Source organism: Marmota monax, unplaced genomic scaffold (assembly GCF_021218885.2).
Source record: "Marmota monax isolate L192 unplaced genomic scaffold, Marmota_monax_Labrador192_F-V1.1 WCK01_AAM20220418_F8-fsc00880, whole genome shotgun sequence".
NCBI lineage: Eukaryota > Metazoa > Chordata > Mammalia > Rodentia > Sciuridae > Marmota > Marmota monax.
Window position 1 is genome coordinate 65463 of NW_026692316.1, and position 22237 is coordinate 87699.

At 38.8% G+C, this 22237-nt stretch overlaps 1 long non-coding RNA gene across 1 annotated transcript; it reads right to left on the reverse strand.

Moving 5' to 3' along the window:
- Nucleotides 1–3603: 3603 nt before the first annotated feature.
- Nucleotides 3604–17950, reverse strand: LOC124090538 (uncharacterized). Its single transcript, XR_006851113.2, has 4 exons — nt 17366–17950; nt 12344–12446; nt 10761–10907; nt 3604–4207 (listed from the first exon to the last, which is right to left on the reverse strand). It is a non-coding gene; the product is annotated as an uncharacterized LOC124090538 (long non-coding RNA).
- Between the last annotated feature and the right edge of the window lie 4287 nt (nt 17951–22237).

A 22237-nucleotide genomic window follows, 5' to 3' on the forward strand; every position in this document is an offset into this window, starting at 1 on the left:
GCTCACCTCCAAGAGGCCTGGGGTCTTTCTCCCTCAAAACCTTTATACTTGCTGATGCCTCTGCTTGGGACGCCTCTCCTCCAAGGCGTTATATGGCTGCTTTCTCACTTCGGTCACATCTTTGATGAGGCCCTCCTAGATTACTCCAGCTAAAACAGCAGGACAATCAGCCCCTACCTCCACACCTTTCTACGATGCCTGACCTTGATAATTCCTCATGGCACTCATTACTACCTGACCTAATGTTCCTCCTCCCTCCCTTCCTCCCTCCTTCTCTGCCTCCTTGCTTGCCTGCCTTCCTCCCTTTCTTTCTACCTTTAACTATTATTTGTCTCTGGAAAGAATCTATTGAGGTTCAGAAAATAATGCCCTGAAGTATGGTGCTTTGACATGTGGGGCACTTTGAACTAAAGAAGAACCAAGGTCTCCCTGCCCTTCTGCCCTCCAGCCCCTAACCCCTTTTTCTCCTCATAAGCACAGGGAGGAGCTTTATCTGAATTTCCTTTATCTGACTAAAACCAGAAAAAACATTCAACAGTTGAATGCAATTTTTAAGAACTCCCTCCGTGGAACCCCATCAAGCAGAGAATATGAATTCCTATCATAGGAAAGGAGACTGAAGGATGCTGCCTGCTCACCCCAGGGAGACACTTGCACAACAGATCATCTGTTCTCTTGAGGACTGATACCTGAGAGGTTACCTATACAAGACAATCTGTGTTCACCATGGATTTCCTTCTCTCACCGCTCCTCACACACTGTGGCCTCGTCCCCTCTCATTCCTTTCTGTAGTTTAGGACATTATAAACTTAAAACACTTGCACTTTTTTTCCAGTATTATATTTTTCAATGCTCTCATGTGTAGGCATGCTACAAATTCGCTTTTTCTCCTGTCCATCTTTGTTAATCCACTTTATGGTATAAATTCAAATTACTGAATTTTCAGGTAGAAGGAAAGTTACTTTTTCCTTACAAATACAAACTCCCTCCAAATAAGGGCATGGCCTATTCTGTTTATTTTTGTTCCCAGATTAGAGTCTGTCCCAGGACAGGCATTCCAACAGCTTTGATAAAAAACTCAATCACCACGAAGACTGGCATCACACCACAGCAGGAAGAAAAGTCTCATCTACAAAATACAACTGCTCTGCTTGAGTGAGTTGAGCTCGGTCTCCTGTAACAGTGGGTGATCAAGGTCTAAACACATAATGATAGTGCTGGGGTGATGGAAAGTGAAAGTCCTTTACTCTTGGAGGAAAGCTAGATGTTATTACATGCTGAATTTGCTCAGTAGCATTTAGGTTTTAGAGCTATAAAATAGTATTCTTATTTCTTAAATTCTAGCTAGGAAAAAAAAAACTTTGATATGCCAGTCTGAGACTCTCTACTTGCCCCTTAACTAAGTCCCTTAAAACAAACATTTTTTTATACTCAATTTTTGATAACACAAGGTTTACTAAAATAGGACTATTATGTTACTATAGAATAAGCTATATACATCCAATGTTTTAGCATGCTGTCAAAAGTTTTCCTCATTGAAACTGACAGCTATCCCTAAAGCAGAGGTTATTTTAAGCATATCATTCATTCATTTTAAGCCTCAGCACCTTTAATCAGTAGATATTCCATAAATATTTGAGGAATTAAATGTAGAAATTAAGACTTAACACTACTCAGTTGACAAAGCTGGTAAGTAGTAAAATTCACTTCTGAATTCAAATTCCAGGGCCTGTGCTCCTAACCTGCAGCACATGGTCTCCCTCACAGAGGAAATAAGAAGCAAATAAGAGCAACTATTACTATCATCACAGTCCTGAACAGATATTTAAAAGCAAAAAGAATTTTCTCTATGACTATTCAAGTAAAGGCTATTACAGAATAATCCCCAGTGGGTACAAAAGCATATTAGAAAGGTTTTAAGAATACTATGAAATTGTTCCCAATGTTTTCTCAGGGTCCCTTTCCATTCTTTATATTGTTTCAAGTTTATTTTATTATAACTGAATATTTAGGACTCAAATATTTAGGACTCAAATATGGCTAGTGGAACATACAAAATTCTCAGTCCAACAAGGAATCTAGCAATAAGTGTTGTCTTGAATAATTTATAGGAATAAAAGGAGAAAACAAATATGTAGCCCTGAATGGTACCTAGTACATAAAAGGATATATTAATAGCATTTATTCTTATTAATATTTGTCCAACTGTATTTATTCCTATAGTATCTGTCCTATTGTGATTATTGGCATCTAGAAGCTCAAGATGTGGACTTGATCATACCTAGATCCCAGCTTGACCACTTACTCTGTCAGTCATTGGCCAGATGATATAACCTCAATATCTTTCCTAACTCATACAATAGATATGATAATACCATCTAATTCACAAAAATGCTTGACATAGAGTCGAAATTAGAAGGAAAAATAATAATTGGTGCCTATTTTCATCTCTTTCTCCTCATTACTTAGTCAACTGTGTGTGGACTAAATCTTGCCTTAGAACCTGGAAATCTGAGCATATATGTCTGTCTTATTTAATGCAAAATTGTAGCAAGTAGGTTCCATTCAGGTATCCCACATTTCAAGGGCCCAGCGGTCTTTCTGTTCTCATTAAACCATGAAAATACACACTGATTGTGTCCACCTCCCAAGGAAGTTCAGGTTTGAAATCATGAGGCCAGGGACTCCCCACCTAGAGCAGCTCCATATAACTTCTAAAACAAAGTTTATATTCTTTAGCATACCTCGTATTTTAAGACTCAATATCACTTGGTCTAAACAATTTTGCATTTCACATCATGGTCAAAAGATGCTCCTTCTCTTTAAGAATCGAAATTCAATCCAGTAGACTCATGAGGAATATTGCAATAAGACTTTTCCCTTTCCATCCACATGCAAACTTGTTTTGTCTTTACTGTAGCAAATCACCTATTCATTCAGTCCAAAATAACTACCTAGCTGTTGTTCTTGGTGCTGAAAGTTTTTCCTTAGAACAGGGGACTAGACTCATGACCTGTATAAGTCACTTTTGATTCTTCCAAATCCTATAGCACATATTAATAATCATATTAATACTAAAAGCAACACTAAGTGCTTTTTAAATTCAATCTCTCACATGAGAGGAGGTTACTATCACACATAGTAGGTACACAGGTACCATGAGGTAGATAATCAACATCACAGGGATGAAACAGACAAAAAGACACAAAATGCTTTCTCAAAGTCTGACAGCACATGCAGGTGTCATGATTTGAACCTAGACAGTCCTAGTCACAACTAGACTATTACTGTCTTCTCTGCTAACCATTAGCAGCACACTCAACCTATCCCTCTCATTGATGGTTTACATTTAGTGGCAATTAACAACAAAAACTAAAAGGCACATTTCAAAAATAGGAAAAAAAGCTTTATTTTCTCCATACATAATTTTATTTAACTGAAAAAATGCCAGGGTGCAAATTGGACATTTTGGGTATATAAAGTCAAGTGTTGCTAATTAAGTAAATGAGTGATGAATCATAATATCAACACTAGTCATTAAAAAATTGCATTTAAATTAGATTTACCAAATAGTTTACAGTACAAAAAATAAAATCAGCCAACTTCAAAGAAATCTTCCAATAATTTTATTTGTAAAACCTAGATGGTAAAGGATTCTTCTGTATTATTTTGAAAAATGAATAGGAATAGGAAATGGGAAACTCCATAATGATTTCTGTCCCTGTCAACATTTCTCTACAGTCACAACATCTTTTAAGCAACATGAGACATGATTTAATTCACCTGAGAGAGGTCACCTTGCTTGAGGATCAAATCCCTTTAAATTCACTTTACTCAATCAAATGTACTATGGATTGGAAAACGTGGCATATTATTTTCCTGGAATTTTCCCTATGTTAACTAAAATCACCTTACTTTTGAAGCAAATGAGCCATGAGATACAATGGCAAAAATTGATTTGGAAGAGTACCTTGAATCCGGCCATGATGGACATAGCACTACCCACTGGCCTTTTCAATCAGAGCAGCCAATAAAGTCCCTTCTGATTTTACCAAAGTTGTTTCTGAATTGAGATTATGTCACCTCCAACCACCAACATCTTGATGAATCCACACAGGAGGCAGGAGATTAACCTCCATGATTAATCATGGATTTGATCAGTTCGTTAATCCATTCATCCAGAACTTTCTGATCTACTCTTTCTGGCCTAGGAGGGAAAGTGATATAGTCATAAGAATACAAAGCTCTTATAATTGAATACAAAGCTCTTATAATTGAATCCTCCTGTTTTAAACACTTTCCCACACATTTCCTAAGCAATGCAGCAAAAATCTTGTTTCCCTGCCTTGCTTCTATACAATGTTTCCAAATTCAGAACATATGCTGAAACACTCCAAATGAACTTGACTTCTGCTGTTTCTCTTTATTCAGGAAACCATTTCAATTTCCAATGGAGTTGCAGGGCCTCTTCTGTCACCTCAATGTCTTTCTTCCAGTTGTGATTTCTTAAACAAACCCTCCGAGATCAAGGTCATGAGCTCTCACACTGCCACTCAATATCCTGAGCCGGTTCTCCATCAGAATGAATTCAAGAAAAGACTGGTCAACCTCGCCTGCTTGACCCTGTGCACACAGTCTTCCCCTTCATGAATTCACATCCAGGTAGGGACTCTAGTCCATTAATATTTAATCACCTTTTGGAAGTGATGGGACAGAACTATTGAGTATCCCAACACACCTCACTAGCATGAAGTTATAAAGTCAATTTGCAGCTTATTACCATCCTTGACTCATCACAAGCAATTTATTGCCAAACCCTGTGACTTTTATCCATAAGAAGCTTAAAAATGAAACACAGATTGGCTAAAAGAAAACTCAGGGTTTTCAACATCACCAGGTCAGGGTGTGGATAACTCCATGATCAAGTGATTTCACTACATGACAAAAAATAAGGTCTAAAATCTTGTGGAGACCAGCCAGCAACAAAGGAGAAGATTAAGAAAATGTGAATAACAAAAATCAAATCAAAACCCTGGATGGGTAGATTCAAAGGAAGAGACAAGTGGAAAATCATTCTGGAGTTTCTTACTGAGGAAAGCAGAAAGTAGTAAGAGATGAAAGTCTGCAAGTGAAAAAGTATTACTTCTTTTGTACAAAATAATACTGTTGAATTGTAGAAATGGAAATCACCTGAAACCACACTGTCCAAGTATAAACACAATTTAAAGTTTAATGGGTTTCTTTCATACCTAAATGCATGCTCTGATTTAGAAAATCGTCATGATATTGTTTGTACTATTTATTACAACCTGTTTGCTTAGGCATAATATTTTATGATTATTTTGACACATCACTAAGTATTCTAAACACGATATTTTAAAATTTCATTTTTCACCTAATTACCTAATAATTTAGACATATCAAGAGGTGTAAAGAATGAGATAATAGGACTGGGGATGCAGCTCAGTGGTAGTGTGCTTGTCTAGTGTGCATGAGGCCCCCAGGGGAGGAGGGGGGAAAGCATGAGATAATAAGCATCCAGCTCAAGAAAGAAATCATTACAAACACAGCTGGAGCTTTCCATGTGTTCCTCGGGATACATTCTCTTCTTCTCCAGGGGTAACCACTTTATGCATTAAGAGTGATATTGTTCTGGTTGCAAAATGTTCCATCAGAGAAATGTACCATAAGCTATTTAACCAATTCTTTATAGTCAGGCATTAGGATGGTTTCGAGTTGTCCATTGTGATAGCCAACACTGCAATAAACATCATTGTATATATGTTGTTGCACACACATCTGTGATCTTTTTTTTTATCCTGAAGACAAATTCCTAGAAATAAAAATGTTCTGGCCCAATGGTTAGCACATTTTGCTGGAGGGCAACATTGCCTAATTGCTTTCCAGGAAAGTTCTAACCAAGTGTACCCCATCCCACCCTCAGCCAGGTTAGGAGGGAACTTGTCCAACAGCATTTGCATGAGGAAGCCTGGGGAAGTCTCATAAAGTGTGCTTCTAATCCACCTTTTCAACAGGCAGACAGTATCTGCTCCTGGCCCTGGGCTTTCTGCCAGGTACTGAGAATACAAAGGCCAGTAAGGCACCCCAACCGTGTGCAGTAGAGACACAGCATGGCAAAGCGCTTTGGAGCACTGCTTCTGGAACAGGCCTTGACCTTGGCAAAATGTTTCACTTCTCTGTGCCCCAGTTTCCTTATCTGTAAAAATAGGTGGCATGAAACTTGCCCAACTTGATCCATAAATCTGAGGTTCCAAAGGTGCCATGCACAGAGCCATTCGCTTGGAACATAATGTTCTTAACTCCTGCTTTTGCATGAAGTCTTAGAAAAGCAGGAAAAGGAGGTCAGAGTAGCAGATCAAAGAGTCGAGATGAGTCAGGGAATCTGCCCAAGCTCATCTCATAGAAGGGAAGAGTAGAAAGAGGGCAGGGAGGGATAGGAAGTGACTGAATGATCGAGACAGAGCTATGGTTAGACAGCAAGAATAAGTCTTTGAGTTCTATTGCACAGCAGGGTGACTATGGTTAATGATATCATATCAAATATTTTTAAATAATGAGGAGTCTGAATGTTCTCACCACAAATAAATGATAAATGTATGAGGTGATGGATGGGCCAAATACCCTGATTTGATTAGTACACAATGTGTATGTGCATCAAAACATCAAGATGGGGGTTGGGGATGTAGCTCAGTAGTAGAGCACTTGCCTACCATGCATGAGGCCCGGGGTTCAATCCCTAGCACTCCCCCCCCAAAAAAAAAATTAACAATATACACAATAAATATGTTCAATTATTATGTATCCATTAAAAATAAAATTTAAAAATAGAAACAAGGAAGGAAGATGGTTAGGCACGAGAGCAACGAGATTTGGGCTCATGGCACAGAAATACAATTACCATCCTAAGTAAGAAGGCCCAGTAAATGATCCATGCCAGGTTTCCTGTGTCCCTGCTGGTGTGTCACCCACAAAACAAATTAACAAAATGCTTCCTGACTGTGATCCACTGCACTTGCCCGAGGTGACATCTGAGCTGTACAGAAGGCCAGTTACTAAGAGGGCCTTGGCTACTACACAGAAGGGTGTGTTTTCTGTGGTCAGAATGGAAAATGCTTTCTCTCCTCATACACTTCCTATAGTTTATGTCTATTAGCACATACAAGAAAGCACACTGTGGGGCAGACAGAGGTAGGAGGATTGGAAGTTTGAGTCTAGCCTTAGCAACTTAGCAAGATCCTGTCTTAAAATAAAATATAAAAAGGGCTGGGATTGTGACTTTGTGGTAGAGCACCCCAGGGTTTAATACCCAATACCAAAAAAAACAAAAAACAAAAAAAAGAAAGAAAAGAAAAAGCACACTGCAGAATAATAGGTTGCAAAAGACACCGTAGACACAGATACAGCATGCAATAGTTCATTAAGAAGTATTATTGAGGAGACAGGCATGGTGGCACACACCTGTAATCCCAGTGGCTTGGGAGGCTGAGGCAGGAGGATTTCATGTTCAAAGGCAGCCTCAGCAAAACACAGGTGCTAAGCAACTCAGTGAGACCCTGTCTCTAAATAAAATACAAAATGGGGCTGGGGATGTGGCTAAGTGGTCAAGTGCCCCTGAGTTCAATCCCTGGTACCTATCTCCCCCAAAAAAGAAGTGTTACCAAGGGTTTACTCTGCACCAGGTCCTATGCTAAGTGCAGGGGATAAAACAAGAATATGGTCCCTTGCTCTCAGCAAGTTTCCAATCAAGTAGCAGAGGCTGACATGGGATATATTGCCTTAATATTTGACTTTCTTTCCCCCAAGGACTAGATATTTCTTGTCTAATAAAAATATATAATTTTTGTTTTTTAGAATCATGAATGAACCAGGTGTGATGGTGCACACATAAAATCCCAGTGGCTTGGGAGGCTGAGGCAGGAGGATCGCAAATTCAAAGGTATCTTCATCAATCTACTGAGGCTCTAAGCAACTTAGCAAAACCCTGTCTCAGAAACAACAGCATCAAAAATGGGCTGGGGATCTGGCTCTGTGGTTAAGTGCTGCTGGGTTCAATTCCTACCCACCCCCCACCAAAAAAAAAAAAAAAAAAAAAAACACCAATAGTGAGATCCACAACAGCCATAAAGACAGAAGCAGACAGACTAACAGAAACAGAAAAATAACCAAATAAACAAGTTCAAAGAAAGCTGAGAAAGAGTCAGGATGAAAGGGGAAACACAGACACTCCAATACCAGAATGAAACCATTCTGCTTAATAATCTCATTTAATGATCTGTTGGAGTCAGAGGTCAGCAAACTTTTTCTGTCCAGGGCCCAACAGTAAATATTGTAGGCTTGGCAGATCTTCAGGTCCCCGCCACAACTACTCAGCTCTGCCATGGCAGCCTTAGAGCTGCCAAGGACAACTCAGAGATGAAAAGGCAGGCTGTGTTACTTCAGGACTTCACTGATGTATGGGGGAATTGAAATTTCACAACACACTTTCACCTGTCATGAGATATTATTCTTCATTTATTTATTTTTCTTGACCATTTAAAACAATAAAAATTATTCCCTATTCTTGGATCACATTTGGCCCAGGGGTCATAGATTGCCAACCCTGACTGAAAAAGCTAAAGCTACATGTAAGTCCATTCATGGATATTCCCATCTTTTTTTTTCTTTTTCCCCTAGTCCCCAGGATTGAACCCAGGGCACTATATCATGGTGATACATCCCCAGTTCTTTGTATCTTTTGTTTTGAGACAGGGTCTCAAACATGAGCACCTGGACCAATATGCTTTTTAAAAATATTTTTTAAAGGAGAGAGAGAGAGAGACAGAGAGAGAGACAGAGAGAGAGACAGAGACAGACAGAGAGAGAGAGAGAGAGAGAGAATATGAATTTTTTTTTTTTTTGTAGATGGATAGAACGCAATGCCTTTATTTTTATGTGGTGCTGAGAATTGAACCCGGGTTCCCCGCCAGTGCTAAGAGAGCGCTCTACCACAGAGCCACAGTCCCAGCCCCCAATATGCTTTTAACTAATCCCCGACTGGTGATGTTAAACTGGTTTCTAGTTTCTCCCTATAACACACAGTGCTGTGATGAATGTCCTTGTATGTACAACTTTGCACCCTTGAATGCATAAATGAGTGTCTTCTATCTCCCAGTCTCAGTCCTCTCCCATGTCCCCAGCACCAGCCTACTGGAAAACATTAGATGGGAGGGCTTCCTGAGACAGTCACGATGCAGTCCACATGCGGAGGCTCATAATGGCTCTTTTATTCACCACCCTAATAATTCTATTTTTAAAGGGCTGTCAAATTGCCTGACATGAGTTATTCTTTATGAAACCTGCTGCTTGTTTTCAGTGATTCATTGTCCTCAATATTTACCAAAAGTTTCTCAAGATGGCCTTTGCAGTTTCCCCAGGAGTCTGCTAGACTCACTGGAGAGCCATTTGCCAGGCCACCCTGTCTCGAAGAGAGACCCCTCCTCCCAGCGTTTTCAACAGGCTAACCAGCCCATTTTTGCTTTAGATACTGAATTTGATGTAGGATTTCTTTCTCCTGCTGTTGGAATTCAGGCACTTGGATAGAGTTTGAGTACATTTGTAGTTTTTTTTTTTTTTTCCATGTATGCATGGCTGTCTCTGATCTATTTCGTCCCCTTCACATTACTTCACATTTTTAGTTTTAGATCATTTTTGCAAAAAGGAATACATACTTATTGCAAGAAAAACAAAAATAAATGCAAGCTAATTAAACCCCATAAAGTGGACAGTGAAAGCCTTTTTTTCCTATGCCTCACCACTAACCTTATCCAACGGCCCAGTGCCAGCTATTTTTCAGACACACTGGGATTCTAACTGTAGAACTGCTTATCTGTGTGAGCTTAGACAAGTCACTGAACTTCTCCGAGCCTTAAGTTCTTCATCTTTAAAGTGAGAATCATGCTTATGAAGCATGTAACATTTAGTAGTACAGTTCCTAACCATGCTAAAAGCTCAATAAACAATAGATATTAGTACTATTATAAAGAACATTTTTTATCCTTTCTCTATTGCAAATATAGTCCTAATTTTAACATAATATGTAAGATAAATGATATCATTCTATGCATAAGTTTGGTATTTTTTGAGTCAATTCGTCTTCAATATCTATCTTATTCTTTGTAATGATTATAGAATGCCAAAGTACTAGTACCCTATTATCTATTTAATAATTCCACTATTGATGGTTATTCTAGTTTTCAATTCAGATTTTCAAGGCTGAAGAGAAAATCCTTGAACATTCAAGGCTGGGTATTGATGGAAGTATTTTCATAGTATGAATTCTCACAAATGGCATTGTTCAGTCAGTGGGTATAGATGTTTTGATTTTAATAGTTATGGCCCAGTGGGGCTGGAGATGTGGCTCAAGTGGTAGCATGCTTGCCTACATGCATGCAGCCCGGGTTCAATCCTCAGCACCACATACAAACAAAGATGTTGTGTCCACCAAAAACTAAAAAATAGATATTAAAAATTCTCTCTCTCTCTCTCTCTCTCTCTCTCTCTCTCTTTCTCTCTCTCTTTAAAAAATAAAGTATTTAAAAAAATAGTTATGGCCCAAGGTAGGCATCTGCCCAGCTCTAAGAATATTTCCAGTTTTCTGCCTTCCAGAGCCTCATAGAGCTGCACCTCCTTGTCCCCTTGCCAGTAGAAAAGCCACAAAACTCAGTCAAAACATCATGTTTATAAGTGACGTATACCTTTACCATTTTATTGCCAATTTGAAGACTTCCCTCGTCTCTTTCAGCTTCTACAACAGTGATCCTCAACATTCCAGGGAGTGTCTTCTTTGCAGCCTGAGTTCTGTAGTGATTTCAATATGGACCAACACCTCAGCTGACCTGCCACAAACACTGAATGAGGAAGAAACATGTTTTAAAGCCACTGTCATTGTGTCATTGTTGGTTACTGTGGCCTGACCTGATGGATACTGCCATATAGTTCTCCAGAAAAGTTTCTGCCAATTCACACTCCTGTTTTCTCACATCCTTTTTGCAATTTTTTTTTCTGAATTTTATAGATTTCTCCCTTCCATTATACTTATTAGAGATGCTCAGAGAAAAACGTGTGTAATGTCTCTGCCACTTATCAAGGCTTTATTAATTTTATACCCCTTATTAGAAAATCCCATTTTCTCAAAAATATCCCACCACGCTAACATGCAACTAAAAACCTTTCTCATGATTTTTAATTCCTTGTCTTTTTTTTCTTTTTCAACACCTCCTAATTCCATTTCTGCTGGCCTTATCTTAGGCCCAATAGTCTTAACAAGTATATTATAATCCTATCCACGTCACATATCACCATATTGTTGTTGTTTTTTTTTTTTTACCTCTCCAAAGAGAAATGAGCACTGTGCTTTATATATAACTGTCTTGAATGTCCTTTTTTGAAATTCACATTGGGACTGGGGTCGTGGCTCAGTGGTAGAGTGCTTGCCTAGCATGTGAGAGGTACTGGGTTCAATTCTCAGCACCACATTTAAATCAATAAAGTCTATTTTTAAAAATTCACATAAATGACTTCCTATCTTTTTCTTTTTTTTTCTTTCTTTTATAGCCCTAGGGATTGAACCCAGGGCTATCTAGTACTGAGCCAAGTTCTCAGCCATTTTTATTTTTTCTTTTGCAACAGCATCCACCTAAGTTGCTGAGGCTGGCCTCAATGTTGCAATACTCTCTCCTTGGCCTCCCAAGTGACTGTAACTATAGGTATGATCTTTGGCACCCAGTATTCTACCTTTATTTAACAAGAGGAAACAAGGATGGACATGCATCCCAGCCCTAATCACATTTTTAAATTTGTTCTTTTTAGTTATACCTGAGAGTAGAGTGTATTTTGAAATATTTTATACACTTGGAGTATAACTTCCTGTTTTTCTGGTTGTACATGATGTGGAGTTTCAGTGGCCTTGTATTCATATATGAACATTTATATATAAACACAGGAAAGTCCTGTTCATCCCCTTGTCTTTCCTGTTAGCACCCCCCTCTCTTCCCTTCATTCCTCTTTGTCTAACCCAAAGTATTTCTACCCTCCCTACCCTTCTGCCCTTATTGTGAGTTAGCATGCACATGGAGCAAGCATTTCATAACCCAGATCTAATATTGCTGAGAATGGAAGTTGAGAATCAGCCTAGCCATTCTTTAAGGATCAACTCAAGTGTCACCTTCTTCATGGAGTTATTCTTTGTCATTCTCAGCTTAAGTAACAGTTCCCTCTTCTAAAGTCCCATGTATTTATCTTTTTCACAACACTTGCTTTAGTGAATTGCAGAGAGAGGGGTTACCTTGTGAACTCACTCTTCTGTTTTGTGATCACATTGTTGGTTTACACAGAACACATATTTCTGTTCTTGAATCATCAGTTATATCATTGGGTAGCAGCTCTCCCTGGGAGCCAAGAAGGGCATGTGATTAGAGCACTAGTATATACAGCAAGACTTTCCCAAGGAGGATTTGGAAAAGCCTAGAATCCTTAAAGTAGCTCAAATTCTCAAACCCCAAGTGCACTTTTTTTTTGTATTTTTTATATATAAGTCATGATTCTTCTACTGACAAAACTGAGGACTAAGGGATTTATGATGACCTTTGGTATCTGAATAGTCTCTCTGATGGGATGTCTCTTGCTTGGAAGGATCTAGCAGGACAATGTGAACTAACTGGATCAAGCTTGAGTACAACTACTAGGTTTTTTTCTGTTTTCTTTTTTCCAGACTGTATGTTCCAAGATGGAACATAATAGTTGTTCATTTATTGTTGAATAAAACTTGGAGGTAAATCCGTGTAAACTATCTCTTTCTTCTCGTGTTGCAATAAAATCCGGCAACAAAAGCAAGTCCAGGATCAAATTCTATCACACAAACAAACATTTATTGAGTAAGCATTTATTAGCAACAGGTACAAAAAACGTCACATGACCTCCGAGCTCAACCTCAGCTCACCTTAGCTCTCTGATCTTTTGTGTGCTCTGACCATTCTTGCAGAAAACTTTCCCTTGAGATGGACACACCCACATTCTTTTAAACACTGAGCCACATCCCCAGCCCAATTTTGTATTTTATTTAGAGACAGGGTCTCGCTGAGTTGCTTAGCACTTCCTGTTGCTCAGGCTGGCTTTGAACTTGCGATCCTCCTGCCTCAGCCTTCCAAGCTGCTGGTATTACAGACGTGCACCACTGCAACCAGTTCACACCCATATTCTTTTTTATTTATTTACTTACTTATTTATTTTTAGTTGTAGATGGATGGCACGCCTATATTTTATTATTATTTTTTTTTTCTAATGTAGTGCTAAGGATAGAACCCAGGGCCTCCCACATACTAGGCAAGTGCTCTCCACTGAGCCACAATTCCAGCCCATGCCCACATTCTCAAGGCACAATTCAGTGAACCTCAGAACCAGGATCAGGCAACCAGAATCATGTGTTTGTGAACAGAGGTAGGTTAGAACCAGTTTAGAAAAAAGACTCAAGCACCATTTTGAACATCAGAGATTAAAAAGCACATTCAAGTTTTGTGTCCTGTTCATGCAAGATTGAGAAATGTCTCTAATATGTTTTAACCAATCTACATATCCTGAAAACCTGCCACTTTACAGTTGAAAGCCCACTTCTAATATTTATTATACTAATTAACATGACCTTGGGTACTGGACAAGCATGAATAGAGCTGGGGTACAGTGGTTGAATTCATCAGCATTGTGGTCTTTCAAACAAACAGGTGCAAATGTCCATCTCTGGAACATATTCCCAATCAGACTGTTGGGCACTAGGGTGTAGCTTAAAAATTATCAATCACTTATTTAGACCACCATCCCCACCAATGGAATAATTTAAAATCAGTTACAATCATCAAGACACAGGTGTTGCTCACAGAAGATTCTATAGCACAAAAATTAGGGTAACAAATCCAGCTCTGGAAATCTGGGGTGGCAGTGAACAATAAGCTCCATAGGGATCTCTCTGTGTATTTCCAGTCACATTAACTTCTGTGACAATGTGATAAAATGGAGAATTTGACCCACCAAGAAGACATCTCTCCTGGTACAGTGGGAACAGCTATCAGGTAAGGCTCAGCATTCCAAATGTATCAGAAAGAGAGAAGTCTCACCCCAATCCTCCTATACCAGCCTTGGAATGCTTCCAATACATTGTTTTATTCCTTTTATTAAAAATATTTTCCTCTTGCGAGGTGCTGTGGCACAGGCCTATAATCCCAGAAGCTTGGGAGGCTCAGAAAGGAGGATCTAGAGTTCAAAGCCAGCCTCAGCAGTTTAGCAAGGCTGTGAGCAAATCAGTGAGACCCTCTCTCTAATAAAAATACAAAAAAATAAAATAAAAAAGGACTGGGGATGTGGCTCAGTGGTCAAGTTCCCCTGGGTCCAATTCCTGGTACTGAAAAAGCAAAAACAAATTTTTTCTCCTTTAGAGCAGTTTTTGATTTGTGGAGCAGAAGGTACAGAGGTTTCCCAAACATCCCTTTTCTTCATATGAACAGCCTCCCTCATTATCGAATCCCCACCAGAGGGGTCCATTATTTGCAAGTGATGAGCCTACAGTGACATGCCATTATCACCCAGAGTCCGTAGTTGACATTAGGGGATACTCTTGATTTTTTATCTTCTATAGGTTTGGACAGGTTTGTAATGACATGATTCCAACATGATCGTTTCATACAGAAGAGTTTCACTGCCCTAAAAATCTTCTGTGCTCTGGCCCCTCATCCCTCCCTGCAACCACTAGCAACCATTGATCTTGTTGCTGTCATCCTTGACCAGTATCAAAGGTTCTGTTAATTATCATAATACATATTAGAAGTGGGTTTTCATTGTTAAAATGACTAGTGTTCAAGAGATGTAGGCTGTGGCTGGGAATGTTGGTGCACAACTATAATCTCAGTGGCTCCAGAGGCTGAGGCAGGAGGATCATGAATTCAAAGCCAGCTTCAGCAATTTATTTTTTTTTCTATCTTATTTTTTTTATTAAAAGTTGTAGTTATATATATGTAGTTATATATAAACTCTGCTATATGTGTGTGTGTGTGTGTGTGTGTGTGTGTGTGTATGCTGTAGATGGACACAATACCTTTTATTTTATTTTTATGTGGTGCTGAGGATCAAAACCAGTGCCTTCCATGTGTGAGATGAGCACTGTACCACTGAGCCACAACCCCAGCCTTGCAGAGTTTATTTTTATATATGATTTGAAAATAATTTCATTCTTTAAATTAATTTATTTATTCAAATTTGATACACGTGACAGCAGAATGCATTTAAATTCATAATACACATATAGAGCACAATTTTTCCAGGCTCAGCAATTTAGCAGGACCCTAAGCAAATTAACAAGACCCTGTCTCAAAATAAAAAAAAAAGGCTGGGGATGTGGCTCAGTGGTTAAGGATCCCTGAGTTCAATTTCTGGTACCAAAAGAAAAAAAAAAGATGTAGATTAGCTGAAAATATTTTAGAACCCATTTCTTTTAAATCTTTATGGATAAAACTGGATTTTAGTTGTAGATGGACACAATACCTCTTTATTTTATTTCTTTATTTATATGTGGTGCTGAGGGTCAAATCCAGTGCCTTACACATACTAGGAAAGTATCCTACCACTGAGACAGAACCCCAGTCCCTTTTAGATACATTTCTCAACCTTGCAAGATTAGGATGTAAAACTCGAGTATGTTCCTCAGTCTTCTTAGTGTTAACTTTTCAAGAATGACTTACAGTTGGAATCTTACAGTAGTAGTAGACTTTCCAGATGGGCTTATTCCTTCTGTATTGTTTTAAAGAAGACTATAAAGGAAGTGAGAACTTCTCTTGGATGCTTACTAAATTGCTCCTACAAGCCCCCTGTCTGCATCTCTCCTCCTCAGTCTATATGTGGAGGTGATGCAGATTTAGACTCAGGTGGATCTGACCATCTTGACTCTCCCCCACCTCTTCCTCATTATCACTCCCCTGTTTATGGCCATGGCATTTTGCACAACATCTTATTGTGTCCCCATTATTCCTCCACCAAGCCAAGGGTCAGCATTTAAAGGTACAAATGATGGTACTTGGCCTTCTATTATTTCTTCAGTATTTACATAATGCCTCTTAAGTGTTTTATAATGTGTTTTGGGTAAGTGTTAATGGATAAAAAGTGTTGGATGATGTGTCTCAAAATATGTATCCTCTTGTGCAATAATTCTTATGGAAATAATTTCCCATTATAAGTTCTATGAGTTGCATATTTTTCTCCCTGGGAAATAGCTTTGACATGTTATATGGACCCCTCATGTTTTCAGGCAAATTTTATCTCCACATTAGATATTCTGAGGGCAGAATCTGCATCTCTTTAATCTCTGCAGGTCCAGTATTTAGCTCAGAGCAGAGGAACATAACAGGACTTCAGCAAGCATTTGCTAAGCAGGTGGATGGTATCTTGAGTGCTCATGAGCAACTGGTGGCTATTTGAGCTTGATTTCACTGTGCTTTTGGCAGTATTGAGACCTACTTTGTTCTGAAATTCTGTTAAAACTTCAATGTATTTAATTGCATCCTAAGCACATATAAAAGAAGTTTAGAGTCTAACTTATTTTATTTTCCCCTGGAACTAATTCTACATTTTTACAGAAGAATGGTAGACATGGAGCCAACTCTGCAGAATTTTTGCCTAAAATTAAATCAGTAGTTGCCATTTTTTAAAAGACTAAATTGTGGGGAAAAGTGGTAGCTAAGCAATTTTCAAACAAGAAGAAATCTTGGAGATTATTCAATAATACTGATTTATGTTTACTGTAAACTTACAATGTGCAAGGCTTGATGCCAAGTACCTTACAAGCATGATTTCATTTAATCCTTTTCCCTTTTTGCCTCAGGCTGCAGAATGGTTTGGCACAGCACTGTTACTGATCTTGTCTTTATTGAAAAATGTGGATAGTTTTTTCATTGTGAATTTATTTGCATTAATTTTGACTTTTTAAAAATATGGTATTAAAATATTATTTATATTGATTGTTGAGCTTTGGGGCACCTGCCTACATTTTGTGCCCTATTCTCAGCAGCCATCTTAGGAGGTGGGGGACTATTATTATTTTTTCCCTTTAGAAATGATAAAACTGAGGGTCAGAGTGGTTGCATTTGCCTTAGGTTTACAGGTGCCAATAATATTGGATTAAAAAAATCAGAATCCCCATGACCTGGTGTATCATCCCCCAGCACATAATTTCACAGATGAGGGAACTCAGAAGCAGAAGGTCTGGAGGATTTTCAGAGTAACTCAACAGCTTTGGGGCAGAAACATACAAAAGCCCAGGATTCCTCACCTGTTACTAAAATGTAGCAAAAGGAGTCATTCATTGTGAATATGTCATCTTGATTCTCCAGGCTGCACCAGGCTGAAAAATTCATTCTTTCCATAATTGTATTGATCATCTCCTAGGTGCAGGATACTATGTACCAACTGCTTGCTGATCAACTTCTTGGCAAAGAGGCTTGGGGAAAGGTAGTCTTGGAAATCACTCCATCCTTCATTCACTGTCTTAGGCGGAAATATACAGCAGAACATGATTCTGGGAGGTTCACTGAAAAAAAAGGAGGATACAGATATACAAGATGATAAGCTCACCTGTAAGAAGTGCTCAAAAGTTACAGATCCCCTGTTGCAGATTATAATGCTGAGTAGCTTCAGTTTAGCAAAACAGTGCTATGTGCTGTTGGAAGAGAATTCATAAAAATGTAAAGTAATGGGCTGAGGCTGTGGCTCTGTGGTAGCATGCTTGCCTGGCATGTGTGAGGCACTGGGTTCGATTCTTAGCACCAGATATAAATAAATAAAATAAAGATCTGTCAACAACTCTAAAAAATTATTTTTAAAAAATGTAAAGTAAGTTCCCTTTCTTTCAGGCATTTATATTCCACTTGAAGAAAAAGTTCATACACATTTGACATGTGCAGCACTTACCCAACCCCCTACTTAGGCAGGTGACCCTTTTAGAATTCTCATAGTATACAGATTTGTCTTTTATATAATCATTCATTTCTTTATTCCTGAAAAATGTGTTGCCTGCCTACCATGCACCAGACATTTTTCCAGGTGCTGGAGAGGTATGTGTGTAAAAGGTGGAGCTGATATAAACAAAGAAAATAACTTCATAACAAAAAAGACCTAAGACAGGTTTTTTATCAAAAGATTGGTCCTTAGCCAGGCACAGTGGTGCGTGCCTGTAATCCCAGCAGCTCAGACAGGAAGATTGTGAATTCCAAGCCAGCCTCAGCAAAAGCAAGGCCATAAGCAACTCAGTGAGACCTGTCTCTAAATAAAATATGAAATACGGCTCGGGATGTGGCTCAGTGGTCAAGTGCCCATGAGTTCAATCCCCAGTATGCAAAAACAACAACAAAAGCTTGGTCCTTGTCCCTGATGCCAAACCAATAATAAGGACACCATTTTGATAAAAAAGGAAAAAGAAGTTTTACTGCTTTGTTAGCAAAGGAGAAACACAGGGTACTGAATCTTGTCCAAGAGGCTATGATTCTGCCTATCATGGGGAACAGAGGGGTTTTAATAGATGAATCAAAGCCTACCCTCCCCGTGTTCTCCGTCAAAGTAGTAATTCACTTGTTAATTTGGGAGACAGTCATTTCTGAGATCTTCTGGTGCCATCCCAAGTCTGAATTACTTCATTCCCATGGTGAGTGTGCAAACAGGTAACTCTTCCTAGGATGGGGAAGAAAGGTAATCCTGTTTTCCCAAGACGGGGGAAGAGGAAAGGAAGAGAAAGAAACAGGTCCATTTTAAAAATAAGTCACAGTGGCAGACCAGGAAGGGCTATATTCAAAGCACAATGTGGACCACTGTTACAGGGTGACTGGATGATGTACAGAGGAAGGTTTCTCTGAGGAACTGACATTCAATCTGAGATGCGAATAAGAAAGATCCATTAGAGATGATGTGGACCCAGGCATGGTGGAGCACGCCTGTCATCCAGCACCTCGGGAGGCTGAGAGGAGGACTGCATGTCAAGGCCAGCCTCATCAACTCAGTGAGGCCCTGTTTCAAAGTAAAATACAGATAGGCTGGGGATGTGGCTCAGTGGTTAAGGGCCCCTGGGTTCAATCCCTACTACAAAAACAAAACAAAGCAAAACAAAACAAAACAAACAAACAAACAAAAACCAGAGATGATATAAAACCAAAGCACAAGGTAGTAGCAGGTTCAGAAGAGACTCTGGGTGGGAATGACCTTGGCTGGGAAGGAAAGCCCATTCAAGACAAGGTCAGAGACAAGCCACACCCAGATCATGTTAAAAAGAATAATTTTAATCTAAATGTACTCCTTTTGTAATTATTGCACAGCTGCCTTCTAAATGAAGAGAGAAGACCCCCAGGGCAGGGGTTTTACTGCTTTTGTTCTCTAGGTCTGGTCCAAATTGCAGAGAATCGGTATTCAATAGGTGTTTTGAAATGATAAGAACTGCAGAAAGAAACCCTTTAGGAATTGTGTCATTTTGGACACATGTTTCCTAAGAAGTTCATTTTGATGGATTTATTTTTAACATCTTCTTCTTGCCCTCCATCACCAACTTTAATCATCCATCCGTGCTCCGTGGGCACAAGCTATCACAGATAGATGGCAGTGGGATTAGAAAGGATCCCTGATAAAATGTTTGTACTGGAATTTGGCTGAAGTAAAGAAGTATGTGGTACCTTCTCCAGATGAGGTGTTCAGCATCTGATGAATATTCTGTCGTGTGGGGTAATGGAAACTAGATTAATAAAGCCCCAACTCTGGTGACTTCTTTAACTTGAAGAATGGATTATTGAACTAGAATGAACTTCAATGAAGCTGCTTTGGGGGTGATTATGAGGGTTACCTGGGGTAGGTTTTTTGTTGTTGTTGTTTGTTTGTTTGTTTGTTTGTTTTCCCCGGTGCTGAGTATCAAATCCAGGGCCTCACACATGCCAAGCAAGATCTCTACCACTGAGCCACATCCCAAAGCTCTTGCTTGGTTTTTGTTGTGTTGTTGTTTTTTTAATAAAAAGACTTAAGACAGATTTAGAAACTATTGTTGGATATATAACCTTATGGAATCCAAGAGTCAGATTATTTGTAAACAAACCTTTGAAAAGACCATTTTAGAAAGCAATTCAGGGCTTTCCTGTCAGCAGGGCAGACACTAGATAAACAAAACTGCTGAACAAAACAAGTAAAAAAGCTGGATTAGAAACATAAAATTGTCTGTTTAAGAGCTTCACTGGACTGGGAGGGAAAGAAGGATTCCCCAGAGGCCAAGAACAGAAAAGCAAAGTTCCTGGGAAACATTCTTCTGAGATGAGAGACCTTGAACTTGGGCACACAGCTGCTCACAGTGGGCACCTGAGCTGTAGGGGTGCAGAGGGTGCTCATTGGACATCCCCACACAAAGTTGAGACTCTCTGTGCAAGAAGCAAGGAGAAATAAATCTAGAGTATTGACAGAAACCAAAAGAAAAGAGCTCTGGGCAAAGATAAGGAGTAAAAAAACCTTCCCCTGAGCATTTGTAACAAGGCAACCTTCACCTTCCTGGGTGTGCAGTCTGCATTCTACCTGTAGGATCCTAAAATATTTTCAAAATAAGATTTAATATAAAGTAGGATGAGAGTGTTTAAGGTTGTGCCTTTTTAAAATTGAAATGCAATTCTTTAAATTCCTTTATTTTCTTTATTATACTGGCACATTTAATTATAATATATGAAAAAAAAACAGAAAATGTAGAAAAGAAAAAAAAACAGAAGCAGATTTCAACAAACTCTACATATTCTGAATTAATAAGAAATTGGAGAGTTTTAAGAACTGCAGGCAAGGAGTGCCATGGTAGCAAAATGCTTAAAGTTCACACAATCTAAAGAGTGACTTGTTTTAATTATTGGCCTGTTTTTTTTTAAATCTTTTTTTTTTACTTTCATATGAGAAAAAGCAAATGAAGCTATAGGGGGATACATTGGAACCAGGTGATGGGATTAACCTCATTGGTTTGCTAAATTAATAACAATCAATAGTTTTTAAAAATGATATCAATATTCAAGCTCAGTGGGACTGATACTAGACTTTCCCTGGATTTAAGTCAAACATTGAACACTGGGGCCTGGCACAGTGGCACACACTGGTAATCCCAGTGGCTCAGGAGGCTGAGGCAGGGGAAAATCAAGTTCAAAGCCAATCAGAGCATAAGTGAGGTGGTAAGCAACTCAGTGAGACCCTGTCTCTAAATAAAATACAAATAAGGGTTGAGGATGTGGCTCTGTGGTCGAGTGCCCCTGAGACCAATCCCTGGTACCCTGCCAAAAAAAAAAACACATTTGACATGGAAGATCTAAAAAGCTACTAGACAAATGGGCTAACGCATCAGATCCTGGTACGCATTGAGGTCACTAGGGGAGAAGTAACATAAAGGGAACAATTATCTTGACATATCAGTGTTTTCCTCTGACAGTCAACCTCAGCCTTCCAAATGTTCAAATTTGCTTTATTTGTCCAAAGGGAACCAAGGAAGTCCATGAAGCATATTGTTTAAATAGGCTCCATATTTTATCCAAATTGATTTGTCCCCTATCCCATTCTTTGCCTGATCTATATTTCTTCTTGGAAACATCCCTCCTATATAGTATATCAAATGATTCAAGCACTGCCATAAATTTAGCTATTGAGAGACAAGGAGATGAGATTGATACTTACCAATGCCTAAATAATTAGTAGCTCCATGATGGGAACAGGGCTTGGTAGTGAGACTGGAACTATTTTAAGTTTCTAATCAAGATGTCTCAGCATGACTCCTTTCAAACTATGAAAATAGGTCTCTATAGTATTTTGTTAACCATAAAGGCACTTCTTCCACAAGTCAAAATTAATCTCATTTTTTTCTGAAGGATGCCTTCAATAGAAAGAGTTAGAGCTCATCTTCTTATTTCTAAGCCAGCCTGTAATAAGTGGGAATATGATTATTCCTCTAACTCAAGTTACACTCACCAAAAACTGGTAAAAAAATATATACTGCATTGAAATTTAGGAAATAACATAAACGGAGTATATCTTAAATTATAAACATTTTTGAGAGAATAGTTATTGGCTGCCTCCCCTGAATATGTTCTCAACCTTGTTCCTTTTTAACAGGAACCCAAATTTCTAAGTCAAAAGGTCTGGCTGGAATTGAACTCTC